Consider the following 15,077-nt stretch of genomic DNA (forward strand, 5'->3'; position numbering starts at 1 on the left):
TTGTAATTCGTATGATGCCATATCCTCCAAGTTTTAGGAGGATAGCAGCTAAGACTACGGAGCCTGCGATTGGGGCTTCAATGTGGGCTTTGGGTAGCCATAGGTGAAGGCCATACAGGGGTATCTTAACTATGAATGCAATCATACATGCGTATCATAGGATTGAGCTTGAGGGGGAAAAGTCCAGGGTTGGGGAGAATAAGGACATAGTTAGGATATGCAGGAATCCGAGGTTATAATGTATAAGTAGTAGAGCAACTAGTAAGGGTAGTGATCCCGATAGAGTGTAAAAGAGAAAATATAAGCCAGCGTTAAGTCGTTCATTTTGGTTTCCTCATTGTGTACTTACGATAAGGGTGGGAATGAGTGTTGTTTCAAATAAAATATAGAACATGATAAGTTCTGATGATGTAAAGGCTGCAATTAAGGATAGTTGAAGTACAATTAGTATAGTTAAGTATACTTTTTTTCGGAGTAATGGTTCTTTGGTTAAATGACTTTGACTAGCAATTATTATTAATGGCAGTAGTCAGCAGGATAAGACTAGTAGGGGGCTTGATAAAGAATCTATAGAGAAGGAGGCGTTACAATTGTAACCAAAATCTGAGTTGTGATGTAGGAGAGGTAGGCTAGCAGTACTAATAATTAGGCTACATATGGTGGGATTAATTCATACTCACTTTTTCTTGGAGTATCTGGTTAGAGGAATGAGCATTGAGGTTGGGATTAAGATTTTTAGCATTGTAGCAGATTTAAGTTTTGAATGTAATTGTTGCCATAGTTGGTAGGGTTAGGGCTAATCCAATTCCTGCTTCACATGCTGAGAAGACCAGGAGGATTAAGGGTAATATTGATGAAGAAATTATGTGGAAGTGAGAGATTAGAAGTGCTATAAGAACAAATAAAGATAGCATTATCCCTTCTAAAAGTGTTGATATAAGGTGCGATCGGTAAATGAGGACCCCTAGTAGGGCTAGTGAGAAGGCTATAATTAGGTTTAAATTGATTGATATTATAAGGTAGTCATGGGGTTAAACCTTGATTTATTGAGTCGAAATCAATTATCTCAATTAGATTAAAAACCTATTTGGTTCATTCTAGGCCTTTTTGGAATCATTCATAAGCTAGGCCTGCTGTCAGCAGTAAAATTAAACTGTATGAAAAGATTAGTGTGATTCCTGGATTGGGTAATTGGATTGCCCAAGGTAAAGGTAAGAATAAAGCAATTTCAAGGTCAAATAGGAGAAATGTAATAGTGACTAGAAAGAATTTTATTGAGAATGGTAGGCAAGCGGACCCTAGGGGATCAAATCCACACTCATATGGGCTTGATTTTTCTAAGTATAAATATAATTGAGGCAGTCAAAAGGCGATTAAAACTAGGATAGAGGCTAATAAAGTGGTGACTAATAAGATGATAATAAGGTTAATTATTTTTCTCTGGTTTTACCCAGAACTTAATGATTGGAAATCAGTAGTACTAATTATACTAGAAAAATATGAACCTCATCAGTAGATAGAAACATAAAGGAATAATCATACTACGTCTACAAAGTGTCAGTATCAGGCTGCTGCTTTGAAGCCAAAATGATGAGTAGATGTGAAGTGGTAATAAAATTGTCAGATTAAACAGACAATTAGGAAGGTAGAGCCAATGATGATGTGCAGTCCATGGAATCCTGTGGCTACAAAGAAGGTTGAACCATATACTCCATCTGAAATAGTAAAGGAGGCTTCATAATATTCTATGGCTTGTAGGGCAGTAAAATATACACCTAAAAGAATAGTAATACTTAGTGCTTGAATTATTTGTTTGCGGTTTCCTTCTATGAGACTGTGGTGGGCTCATATAATTGATACTCCAGAAGCAAGGAGAATAGATGTGTTGAGTAGTGGAACTTCTAGTGGGTTTAGGGGGTGAATGCCAGTTGGAGGTCAGCAGCCTCCTAGTTCGTGGGTGGGAGCTAGACTTGAATGATAGAAGGCTCAGAAGAATCCTAGGAAGAAGAAAACTTCTGATAGAATGAATAGAATTATACCATAGCGTAAGCCTTTTTGTACAACAGGAGTGTGATGTCCTTGATACGTTCCTTCTCGGACAATATCTCGTCATTATTGGTATATTGTTAGCAGTATTGTCGTGAGGCCAATAGTTAGTAAGGAGAAAGAGTTGAAATGGAATCATATAATAAGTCCTGATGTAATCAAGAGGGCTGAGAGGGCCCCTGTTAGGGGCCATGGACTAGGATTAACTATGTGGTAGGCATGGGTTTGGTGGGTCATTATGAATTATCATGTAGGTATAAGCTTACTAGAAGAGTAAACACATAGGCTTGGATTATGGCTACTGCTAGCTCTAGAATTGTCAAGAGGAATAGGATAGTAAATGTGATGGTAGATACTGTTATGCTAATGGATGATAAGGCTAATGTTGCAGAGCCAATGAGATGAATAAGTAGGTGACCAGCAGTGATATTGGCTGTTAGTCGAACTGCTAGGGCTAGTGGTTAAATAAATAGGCTAATTGTCTCGATAATAATTAATATAGGGATTAGTGGAGTAGGAGTTCCTTGAGGGAGAAAGTGGGCTAAAGAGACTTTTGGCTTATTTTGGAACCCTATTACTACTGTTCCTATTCAGAGTGGGATAGCTATACCAATATTTATTGATAGCTGTGTTGTAGGGGTGAAAGAATATGGAAGTAGACCTAGTAAATTTGTTGATGCAATAAATAGAATAAGTGATATAAGTATTAGGGTCCATGATCGGGCCTGTTGATTGTGTATTGTTATTATTTGTTTAGTGATAAGATGAATTAGTCAAATTTGTAGAGTTTGGATTCGGTTAGGTAGTCAACGTTTTGGGGTAGTTAGAATTAGGCATGGAAAAAATATAATGATTGGTAATGTTGTAATACCTAAGATAGTAGGGGTGATGAATGGGGCAAATAGATTTTCGTTCATTTTTTCTCTCAGGGTAAGGTGGTTTTTACAGGTTTAATTTTCTCATCTTGTGCTATAATGGAAATTATGTTCTGATTCATTATTTTTAGTTGGTAGATGCAGAAAAGGGATATAATTATAAGGATAATAGTTAGAAATCATGTTGAAGAGTCTAGTTGTGGCATGTGTTTTGAGGGATTTTTAATTCCTTAGAATACTAGCAGTATTTTAGTTCTACTCAAAAATGATTGCATCATAGAAGACCACTTTTTGAAATATTTTAGTGTAGATATCTCTAGAACAATTGGTATAAAACTATGGTTAGAGCCACAAATTTCTGAGCACTGACCATAATAAACACCTGGTCGGGTAGATGTTAGGGTTACTTGATTAAGTCGTCCTGGAATAGCATCAGCTTTTAATCCTAGGGATGGTACAGCTCATGCACGGAGAACATCTTCTGATGAAATTAATATACGGATTGGGAGTTCTATTGGTAGGACCATTCGATTATCAACTTCAAGTAGTCGAAATTGGCCTGGGCTTAAGTCACGGGTAGGAATTATATATGAATCAAATATTAGGTCTTCATAATCAGTGTATTAGTAGCTTCAGTATCATTGATGGCCTATAGCTTTTACTGTTATATAAGGATTATAAATTTCGTCCATCATGTAGAGAATGTGAAGGGATGGAAGGGCAATTAGGATTAAGATAACAGCTGGTAGGATAGTTCAGACTGTTTCTACTTCTTGGGCATCTATTGTACTGGTATGGGTTAGTTTTGTTGTAAGTATTAGGAGAAGAATATATAGAACTAATGAGCTAATTAGGAAGACGATTATTAGGGTGTGATCATGAAAATATGTTAACTTCTCTATAATAGGGGATGTGGCATCTTGAAAGCCCAGTCCTATTGGGTAAGGCATATAAGATATATAGGGTTTAAACCTATAATTTAACTATGGCAAAGTTACGTAATGGTTATTACTAATATCTTATGAGAAAGTCATAGAGGTTATGGAGTTGACTTGAAGTCAATTTTAGGGGGTTCGATTCCTCCCTTTCTTGTACTCAATTTAAGATTTTACGAAGACTGGTTGTTCAAATGTATGATAAGGAGGTGGACAACCATGTAGTCATTCGATGTTGGTTGTGGTTAGTTCAATGGAAGAGACTTCTCGTTTGGATGCAAAAGCCTCTCAGATGATAAATACTATAAGAATTACGTCAGTCAGAGAAATGAAAGAGCCAACTGATGATATAATATTTCATGTTGTATAGGCATCTGGATAGTCTGAGTAGCGTCGTGGTATACCTGATAATACTAAAAAGTGTTGGGGAAAAAGTGTTATATTTACTCCTACAAACATAATAAAAAATGGATTTTTGCTCACATATCACTAAGTATATAGCCTGTAAACAGAGGGAATCAGTGCACAAAACCTCCTATAATTGCGAATACAGCGCTTATTGAAAGAACATAGTGGAAATGAGCTACTACGTAGTAGGGTATTATGAAGAACAATGTCTAAAGATGAATTGGCTAGAACGATTCCTGTTAATCCTCCAATTGTAAATAGGAAAATAAACCCTAGGGCCCACAATATTGCTGGAGACCATTTAATGCTACCTCCGTGGAGAGTGGCTAGCCAGCTAAATACTTTTACCCCTGTGGGAATTGCGATAATTATTGTGGCTGAGGGGAAGTAAGCTCGAGTATCAATGTCTAGTCCAACTGTAAATATATGGTGGGCTCATACAATAAAGCCTAGGAATCCAATGGCTATTATTGCTCACACCATTCCTATATAACCGAATGGTTCCTTTTTACCAGAGTAATAAGTTACAATATGTGAGATAATACCAAAGCCTGGAAGAATAAGAATATGTACTTCAGGATGACCAAAGAATCAGAAGAGATGTTGGTATAAGATGGGGTCTCCTCCACCTGCTGGGTCAAAGAATGTCGTGTTTAAGTTGCGATCTGTTAGTAATATAGTAATTCCTGCAGCTAGAACTGGGAGGGATAGAAGGAGAAGAACTGCTGTAATTATTACTGATCAAACAAACAGTGGTGTTTGATACTGAGATATGGCTGGTGGTTTCATGTTGATAACGGTTGTCATGAAATTGATAGCTCCTAGAATAGATGAATTCCTGCAAGGTGTAGTGAAAAAATGGCAAGGTCTATGGAGGTGCCTGCATGGGCTAGATTGCCAGCCAGAGGGGGATAGACTGTCCATCTGGTCCCGGCTCCAGCTTCAACAGTTGATGATGCGAGTAATAGGAGAAATGAAGGGGGTAATAATCAGAAGTTTATATTATTTATATGGGGGAAAGCTATGTCAGGTGCTCCAATTATTAGAGGGACAAGTCAGTTGCCAAACCCTCCAATTATAATGGGTATCACTATAAAGAAAATTATAACAAATGCGTGAGCGTTAACAATTACATTATAAATCTGATCATCTCCAATTAGGGTGCCAGGCTGGCCAAGCTCTGCTCGGATTAATAAGCTTAAAGCTGTGCCAACTATTCCTGCTCAAGCGCAGGAAGTAAAGGGTGCCAATTTCTTTGTGGTTTGTTGAGAATAGTCAACGATTAATGAACATAGGTAAAATGGCTGAGGCAAGCATTGAACTGTAAATTCAAAGACAGAGACTAAATATCTCTTTTTACCAATAAATTGAAGCCAAATGTTTAGGTGCTTAGCTGTTAACTAAGATTTAGTGGGATAAATACCCTCCAATTTAGAGGCAAAGATTTGTGTGGATGGGGGGGGGGGGGGGCCTCCGCCTTTTTTTTCTTACAAGGCAGAGGGGAAGTGAATGAGGCAAAGACTAGGTGAGTTAAACACCTACTTAAGGCTTTGAAGGCCTTTGGTCTAGATTAGCCTAAGTCTTTATGAGGCCTTGAAGTATCTGTTACGTTGAATTGCAAATTCAGAGGAGTAGCTGATTGCTGCCGGGAATGGAGAGAATTTAGCTTAAGTTAAAGTGTTCAATTTGTGTGGGAAGGATGCAAGATAAAGGCTTGTAGTTCTTAGTATGTTAAATTAATTAGTAGGGGGGATAAAGGAAGTAGAAGTGATGAAATAATTGTAAGTGTAGGGATTATCGAGGTTGTATTTGTGGATATGTGGAGTCAATGTAGTTTTGAGTTATTGGTTGTAGGAAATATGGTAAGGGCAGCTGCATAAATGATGCGTATGTAGAAGAAGAGATTAAGTAGGGCTGATAGGGCTATTGAGGTTGCTATTGTGATATCATTATTGGCAACTAGTTCTTGGAGAATAAGTCATTTTGGAATAAAACCTGTTAGGGGCGGCAATCCTCCTAAGGAGAGTAATGTAAGAAGGATAATAGTCATGGGGGCTGATTTATTTCATAAGTTTGCGAGTGATTTGATTTTGGTGACTGAGGCATGGTTGAGGGTCAGAAATATTGTGAGTGTAGTAAAAATATAGATAATGAGGTTGAGCAGAGTTATTGTTGGGTTGGTTAGGATAATGATTGTTATTCATCCTATGTGTGCAATGGATGAGTAGGCTAAGATTTTTCGAATGTGAGTTTGGTTTAGTCCTGCTCATCCGCCTAGGATAGTTGATACAATAGCTAGTAAGGTTAAAATTTTCATGTCAAGTGAGGGAGAAATTTGATACATGATTGATGTGGGGGCAATTTTTTGTCAAGTTAGTAGAATTATTCCGGATAGCAAGGGGATCCCTTGTGTTACTTTGGGTACTCAGAAGTGGAAGGGTGCTAGGGCTAGGGTTATAATAATTGAGGCTCATTGATTAGAAATTTGAAACAGATTTCATTGATTTGTTATTCAAGCGTTATAGATAATGGCAAATATAATTATTATTGAGGCAGTTGCTTGCGTAAGGAAATATTTGATAGCGGATTCTGAGGCTCCTATATGATTAGGATATGTTATTATGGGGATAATTGCTAGGGTATTAATTTCTAGGCCTATTCAGGCTGTTATTAGGTTATTTCCAAATAAAGTAAGGGATGTTCCGATGAATAGACTGAGTGACATAATTATTAATACATAAGGGGACATTAGTATGGGAAGGGTGCAAACCAACATTTTCGGGGTATGGGCCCGATAGCTTATTTAGCTGACCTTACTAGAATGTGGTGTAAAGGAAACACAGAGGATTTTGAGTTCTTGGATATAGATAGGTTCAAGTCCTATTGTTCTAGAAATAAGGGGATTATTACCTCTATAATTTATCCTATCAAGATAACTCTTTCGTCAGACATATTTCTTAGATTTGGGGAGGAATGCATGCTAATGCAATTAGGATAGAGATGAATCAGAGGCATAGGGCTAATGTAATAGGTAGAAAGTTTTTTCATAATAAATGTATGAGTTGGTCATATCGAAATCGGGGGTAGGATGCCCGAATTCATAAAAATATTAGTGTTAAGGCTGTTGTTTTGGCCATGAAAGTTAATGTATTAATATGAGTGGTAAATATGTTAATTGATGTTCCTATAAATAGAATAGCGGTATAGCATTTATAGCAATAATACTAGCATATTCTGCTAGAAAGAATATAGCAAAAGGGCCTGCAGCATATTCTACGTTGAAGCCTGACACTAATTCTGCTTCACCTTCAGTTAGGTCAAAGGGGGCTCGGTTAGTTTCAGCTAGGGTGGAAATATATCATATTATAGCCAGTGGTCATGAGACGATAACTATTCATATGTTTTCTTGAGTGACGATAGTGTTTTTAGAGTGAAGGAGCCATTAATGAGCATGATGGATAGGAGGATAATAGCTAAAGTTACCTCATATGAGATGGTTTGAGCAACGGCTTGGAGGGCTCCAATTAGGGTGTATTTTGAGTTGGATGCTCAGCCTGACCATAAGATTGAGTATACGGAGAGTCCTGATAATGCTAGAATGAATAGTAAGCCTAAGTTTATGTCTACTAAGGTATTGGGTATAGGGAGGGGTGTTCAGATGGTTAATGCTAGGGTTAGGGCTAAGATTGGGGCAATAATGAATATTGAGATTGAGGATGTAAGTGGTCGTAGGGATTCTTTTGTAAATAGTTTTACTTCGTCAGCGAATGGTTGGAGAAGGCCAAAAGGTCCTACGATGTTTGGGCCTTTTCGGAATTGCATGTAGCCTAAGACTTTTCGTTCAATTAGTGTGAGGAAGGCTACTGCTAGTAGGATGGGAACAATATACAAGAGTAGGTTAGCAATGAACACATATTAAGGAGAGGATTTGAACCTCTGGGTGTAAAGGTTTAAGTTTTACGCAATTACCAACTCTGCCACCTTAATAGCCATTTTCTATGGGATAAAAATGTTGAATTAAGATATTAAGATAATTTCATATATTATTTCCAAGGCTCATTAGTAATGTTGGCCTTATTTCTCTTGTCCTTTCGTACTGGGAGAAATAAAAATACAGATAGAAACCGACCTGGATTTCTCCAGCCTGAACTCAGATCACGGAGGACTTTAACACCATTGGGATATCCTAATCCAACATCAAGATCGTAAACCCTAATTGTCGATATGGGCTCTTAAATGTGATTGCACTGTTATCCCTGGGGTAACTTGTTCCGTTGATCAATGTATGGGTCAATTAGTGGTATTGTTACACTTAGATTGGTAGGATCTAGGTTATATCATTCGGAGGTTATTTTATGCTCCGAGGTCACCCCAACCAAAGATTATGATATAGAGCTCGTGGTTTTAGTCCCTTAGGGTATATGTGGGTAGAGTTATATCATGAATCTTAAGCTCCACAGGGTCTTCTCGTCTTGTATTTGCATCCCCGCCTCTGCACGGGGAGGTCAATTTCACTGATAGAGAATAAGAGACAGTTAAACCCTTGTCATGCCATTCATACGAGTCCCTAATTAAGAGACAAGTGATTATGCTACCTTTGCACCATCAGGATACCGCGGCCGGCCGTTAAAGTTTAACTCACTGGGCAGGCGATGCCTCTAATATTTGTTATGCTAGAGGTGATGTTTTTGGTAAACAGGCGGGGTTTTAGTTTGCCGAGTTCCTTTTATTCTTTTTTATCTTTCCTTTAGATGCACACCTGTGTTGGATTAAAAATAAGTATAATAATTTGCCAGTTTTTGTTTATAATTATTGGTTTGTTAATTGTTAGTGGATATTCCGTTACTAATTTAAGCTTGTGCAAGGAGAAGGGGTTCTTGTTACTAATTTTAGCATTATGTCTTCTATAAAAATATAGGATGGTCCAATATTTATATTTGGGGTTTTGTTTAATTAATGGGATTAAGGAATAATGGTGTTTTAGCTTTAATGCTTTCTTAATTGGTGGCTGCTTTTAGTCCCACAACGTGTATAAGTATTTCATTACCCTCTAATAAAGTTTGTTTACATGATCAAAAGAGTTGTCCCTCTTTGGATTAGCTTTTAAATTTAAAGTGTGGTTTATTTTCACTAAATATATAAATTTAAAGTTGAACTAAAATTTGTGTTTTGGACAACCAGCTATCTTTAAGTTTGATTGGCTTTTCACCTCTACTATAAAATCTTCTCACTATTTTGCTACATAGCCGATTTGCTTCTTTTATACTGTTTTATAGTAGCTCACTTAATTTCGGGAAGTCGGGCGTAATTCTTTTTGTCCGGTTTAACTGGCTAAATCATTATGCAAAAGGTAAAAGATTTGGTCTTTGCTTTTTTGTGCTTTAATCTGTCTTTCAGTTTTCCCTTGCGATACTATCGTTATAGCACATTATATCTGTTCTATCACCTATACTTGGATAAGTAGAATGTTTTGGAAATATAATAAAATAGTTATTTGAAGTTTGTAAAGGCTAAGCGATTGGCTCAAAATGGTCAGAATTAACTGAAATCTTTTAGGTGTAAACTAAATGCTTTGGGTTAAGCTACATTTTGGTATTCCAAGTGCACTTTCCAGTACACTTACCATGTTACGACTTTTCTCCTCTTTGTTATGTATTAACTTTATTATTTATTTAGTTTATTTGATCGAGGAGGGTGACGGGAGGTGTGTGCGCGCCCTATTGCCTATTTCAATTAAGCTCTCTACTCTTAATTTACTACTAAATCCTCCTTCAGGTCTTAGATTTCATAAGACAGTCCGTTATTTTCTAGTTTAGAAAATGTAGCCCATTGCTTCCCTCTTCATGTTACACCTTGACCTAACGTTTTTATGGTTTTATGGTTTTGCCTACTTTAGATCCCTATTGGGGTGAGCTGACGATGGCGGTATATAGGATGTATTGGCAAGAAGAGGTGGGGTTTATCGATTATAGAAACAGGCTCCTCTAGGTGGGTTTAGGGCACCGCCAAGTCCTTTGAGTTTTAAGCATTAGCTAGTAGTTCCCTGGCGAATAGTTTTGTTTTTTAACTATTTGGGTTTAGGGCTAAGCATAGTGGGGTATCTAATCCCAGTTTGTGTTTTAGCTATCGTGTGTTCAGCATGGATTAAAGTCACTTTAGTTGCATATTTTAATATTAACTATAACGTTTTACAGCTTAGTTAAGTTTTAACTTTTGTAACGATTGGAATGACGCCACCTGCTGGATACTTACTGTAGAAGAGTTCTGCCCATGAAGCGAAGGTCTTTGAGGGCAAGACCAGGAGTCTTTTCTTTGGTGGGAGGAAGTGACGCGGACTAGTGGGAGGAGGAAGGAAGAGACTGGCGCTGACTCTGGGGCTCTTTCCTGAGGACGCTGGCGGAGAAGGGAGCTAAAAATGTGCTCTCCCTTTAATAGATAGAAATCTAGGCCTTTCTCTCTCTCTTTACCAAATTCTTATTCTCCTTAATAAATGCTTAAAAGTCTAACTCTTGCTAAAGCTTATAATTTATTGGCGACCACTCATTAGATATTTTAGACAGTTTAGCTAGAATTTTAGCCCTTAACAGATGGCTGACCACGAAGAGGAAAGCTAACCCTCAGTCTTCTTCTGATCTTCTGGTTGGGTAAGAAATTTCCCCTCCCTCTCCCTTTAAACTGCTAAGTACTGGTGCACTGGCTGTGTTTTACCTTTAAATTTTTTCGAATGGACCTTTTAAACTCCCTAATTACCCTATTTTTGATTTTAGTCTGTTTAACCGGACAAATGGGAGATAAGATCATGTTAATGCTTTGTTTTTGTGGATTTTCTATTTTTCTTTTTATTTTTGTTAAAAGAGCCAGCAACTTACTCACACAAGGAAATATCTCTCCCTCTCCCAACCATGCTTTTTCAGAGAAACCTGAAGAGATTCCCGCTGCTTTTCCCAGTTCTAACAGTAATTGTTGCTTTAATTTTGCATGCCTGGAGGCAATGACCCACCCTCTAGAAGCTTTTATCCCCTAGCACCTGGAGGCAAAGTGGGGGAAGAGGAATCCAGGCCTGAGTTCAAAATCAAGTCTGATTCAAATTGCTCTGATCCCTCCCCTCCTCTCCAGACCCCACCCTCTACTCCTCCTATGGCCAAGCCCATAGCTTCCCCTGCCTGGGAAGTCCAGAGATCTGATGCGCATGCTCAACTTTTTCTACCTGCATTTGCAGCTTCAGGCTCAGCCCTTCCCCGGCCTGGCTGTGCTTTTGAGACAATCTTAGAAAACTCTTTAAATTCCAGATATGCTCGTTTTGTTCATAATTTTGCTAACCTGCTTTTGTCTTTAATTAGTAATCTTATAAAGCATTTGTATGGTGAAAAGCCCGACAGACAATATAGAGGGGTTAAAGAAGAAAAACTTAAGCTGAATAAGAATGACAATCAACATAGTTCAAGACTCTGCTTCTTTTGCCATGGAAGGGTATATATTTTACAGAAATGTAGAAGTAAGCAGCAAGGTATTGATATGAGTATTGGGGATTTTAGATATCGGAATCAAGAGTGTTCTGAATTTACTCAGATTATTAATGTCAGTTCAGAGGTTACATAGGATTTCTATGCTATTACATATACATTTTGGAATTAATGGTATAGGTTTATTTTCATAGAGATTTTAATGCTTTTGAGATTGTGTCTTATACTTAGTTTCTAAAACAAGGAGAATATTTGTAAAAGCTTTTTATAGTCATGCGATCAAGTTTATATTTTGTAATACTCTTATTAATATTAAGTTCATATTCATTTAGATTTCCCTAGTTTGAATTTCATTGTCTTTTATTATTCCATGTGTATTTTCTTCTATTCATTCATCTATCTAATTTTGAAACATGGTTTTGATTTCATAATACAATGTTAATTCTAGGAGTATTGTGCTCCCATATTCTGAGTTATTTGTTTTTGCTATTTTTTCTCAACTGATTATTTGATCAAACTCTTTAAAGCATTTCCCTGGCAAATTGTTTGCCATGGCAAGTGTAAATTGATTCTAGAAGTATTATTTTTGATAAGCATATTCCAAAAAAAAAAAAAAAGAGAGAGGAACATTTGTAAAAGTTGTCTTTGAGATTGTGTTGTGCTTTAACTTGTATTCAAATATGTTCTGATTTTTCACAAAAGTAATTGTATACTAAGTAAAAAAGAGGGGTATTATTTGAAATTGTTGCATAATTATATATTGTGTTCTGAGTCAAGATGTATTCACATTTTTTGCAATCATTTATTATCCTCAATTTTTAAATCCATATGAGATTTTAAATTATGGGAATTTATCATTTAAGACATTAATTGCCGTTATTCTGAGTTATCAGATGCCAGTTGGCCAAGATGCCATCCAATCACAAGAGGAATACATGCAAGAGCAGACACTGAACTGTCACATGAGGGGAGACATGCATGAAGTCAAGGTATGGCCGAGGGAACGGCTTTTGACTAATGTTGAGGTTGGATTCTCTTGGTTTAATATTTTATTTTATTTTTCCCCACAATATTGTACAGATGGCTAGAAGTATTCATCCCACCCATCTCACTTCTACACCTGGCTTCTATGCTCCCTCCTATATGCCTGATGCCATGGACATCTCAATCCCATGCATCTGATTAAGTCTGACTCAGTTTCCTCCAATATGTTCGGTGGCATGGACATATATTCCATCCACCTATTTTAAGCCTGGCATACTGCATGGACAGTACATATTGCTCAAGTGTGGGAATGCTCATATCTCATCATTTCTCTGTTCTTTTATGGTAACCCCCATAATTATCTCAGGTGTCATGATAAATAACAGTGTTGAATTTGGCCTTGACATCTGTTACTAATTATATTAGATTTTAAATTTCTCATAATGGCATGAGGATAATTAGGCAGATGATGCAAAAAGTGATAAAACAAAGATAAAAATTATTTTTATTAATTAATATTGCAGCAATTGTCTTCTCAATTACTCTCCATAAGGGGGGACTATAGTAATATTATAATTTTAAAGAATGTTTCAATTTTTGTTTTATTATATGTTTCATGTGTAACAACTAAGATTCTGAATTCCCTTAGACATGTTTTTGAGAACTTTCATTGTTTGATTTGATTATTGACAAAGCTATTTTAAAGTTGTGTTAAGCTCAATTTTGTAGGAAATTTTCCTGGCTGATTACCAGCATCCACACATCAACCCCTGAAAAGACTTCCATTCCACGACTACACCTAGAGGACATCTGAGAAAAGACTTTCAGAGACTTTAAATGAACAGTTTTGATTTGTTGTTTTTGTTTTTTTTTTCTCTTTCTGTTATAATATACACCATCTGTAATATGTATTCTCTGCAGAGGCCCTCCCTTTGCAAGACTAATGTCAAAGCGTCGGTTCATGAGGACAAAAAAAAATCGCCCCTCTGGACAAAACTTTCCTCTCTTCCTTTTCTATATTGTTGTTCACATATTATTAGTTAGCAATAGTTATTATATTGTTTTTACTGTTCTGTCAAGGAAACATTTTGTTTCTTGAGGAACAACAGGGGGGACTGTAATGATTGGAATGACGCCACCTGCTGGATACTTACTGTAGAAGAGTTCTGCCCATGAAGCGAAGGTCTTTGAGGGCAAGACCAGGAGTCTTTTCTTTGGCGGGAGGAAGTGACGCGGACTAGTGGGAGGAGGAAGGAAGAGACTGGCGCTGACTCTGGGGCTCTTTCCTGAGGACGCTGGCGGAGAAGGGAGCTAAAAATGTGCTCTCCCTTTAATAGATAGAAATCTAGGCCTTTCTCTCTCTCTTTACCAAATTCTTATTCTCCTTAATAAATGCTTAAAAGTCTAACTCTTGCTAAAGCTTATAATTTATTGGCGACCACTCATTAGATATTTTAGACAGTTTAGCTAGAATTTTAGCCCTTAACACTTTATTAGAATATTTACTTAAACACGCTTTACGCCGGTTTTCTGTTAATTTGGGTTAATCGTATGGCTGGCATGAAATTTACCAACCCTAATTTAATTCATAGCTTAATGTTAGTCACTGCTGTGTCCCGTGGGGGTGTGGTCAAGCAAGGTGTAATGGGCTACCTGGGGTGTGCCTGATACCAGCTCCTTTTAACTTTATATAGTTTTTAAGGGCATTCTCACCGGTCAGCGGAAACTTGGATATGCAGGTCTAACTAGGATTAACAGTAAGGCTAGGACCAAACCTTTGTGTTTATGGGGCTTGTGAAAGCCCATCTAAGCATTTTCAGTGCTTTGCTTTACATTAAGCTACATTAACAGTGAATTCATGTTCTCAAAAAAATGAGTTTAATTTCTATGGTAAGTCAGTATTGGTTTGCTAATTAGTTTGGGTTTTTTTCCAGAAAAATAAAAAAATTAAAAAAAAGTAATCAAAAACTTCAAAATTTTAATTCTGGAGTTTCATAATAATTGATTTTTTCAAAAGCTTTTCTATATGTTTCATTAGTTTATCCCTACTTGTTTATACTTGTTTATAGTAATTACCCATGAATACTCCTCATGAACAATTAAATGTTTGCTAAAGAAAATATCGTCCGGTTTTGGGGTTTGACGGAAGTGATTTATTTAGTAAGGGGGTAAGGGGGTTTAGATGAACATAAACATTCATTTAAATTATTATAAATTCACCTTGCTCGTGTGCTCGTGTGCGGGGAGGGGGGAAATATATAGGCATATTGTAATTAAGGAGATATTATAGGTTAATATATATATATATATATATATATATAATTATGTCTTACAATCATTGACTTATATAACCCATGAATTAATTC

At 36.9% G+C, this 15,077-nt stretch overlaps 1 protein-coding gene across 1 annotated transcript in view; it reads right to left on the reverse strand.

Moving 5' to 3' along the window:
- LOC122746669 (zinc finger protein 571-like) overlaps positions 1 to 15,077 on the reverse strand; it is a 31,717-nt gene that overhangs the window by 3,703 nt on the left and 12,937 nt on the right. The gene's annotated exons all lie outside the window — the stretch shown is intronic.

This window comes from Dromiciops gliroides, chromosome 3 (assembly GCF_019393635.1).
Source record: "Dromiciops gliroides isolate mDroGli1 chromosome 3, mDroGli1.pri, whole genome shotgun sequence".
Taxonomy (NCBI): domain Eukaryota; kingdom Metazoa; phylum Chordata; class Mammalia; order Microbiotheria; family Microbiotheriidae; genus Dromiciops; species Dromiciops gliroides.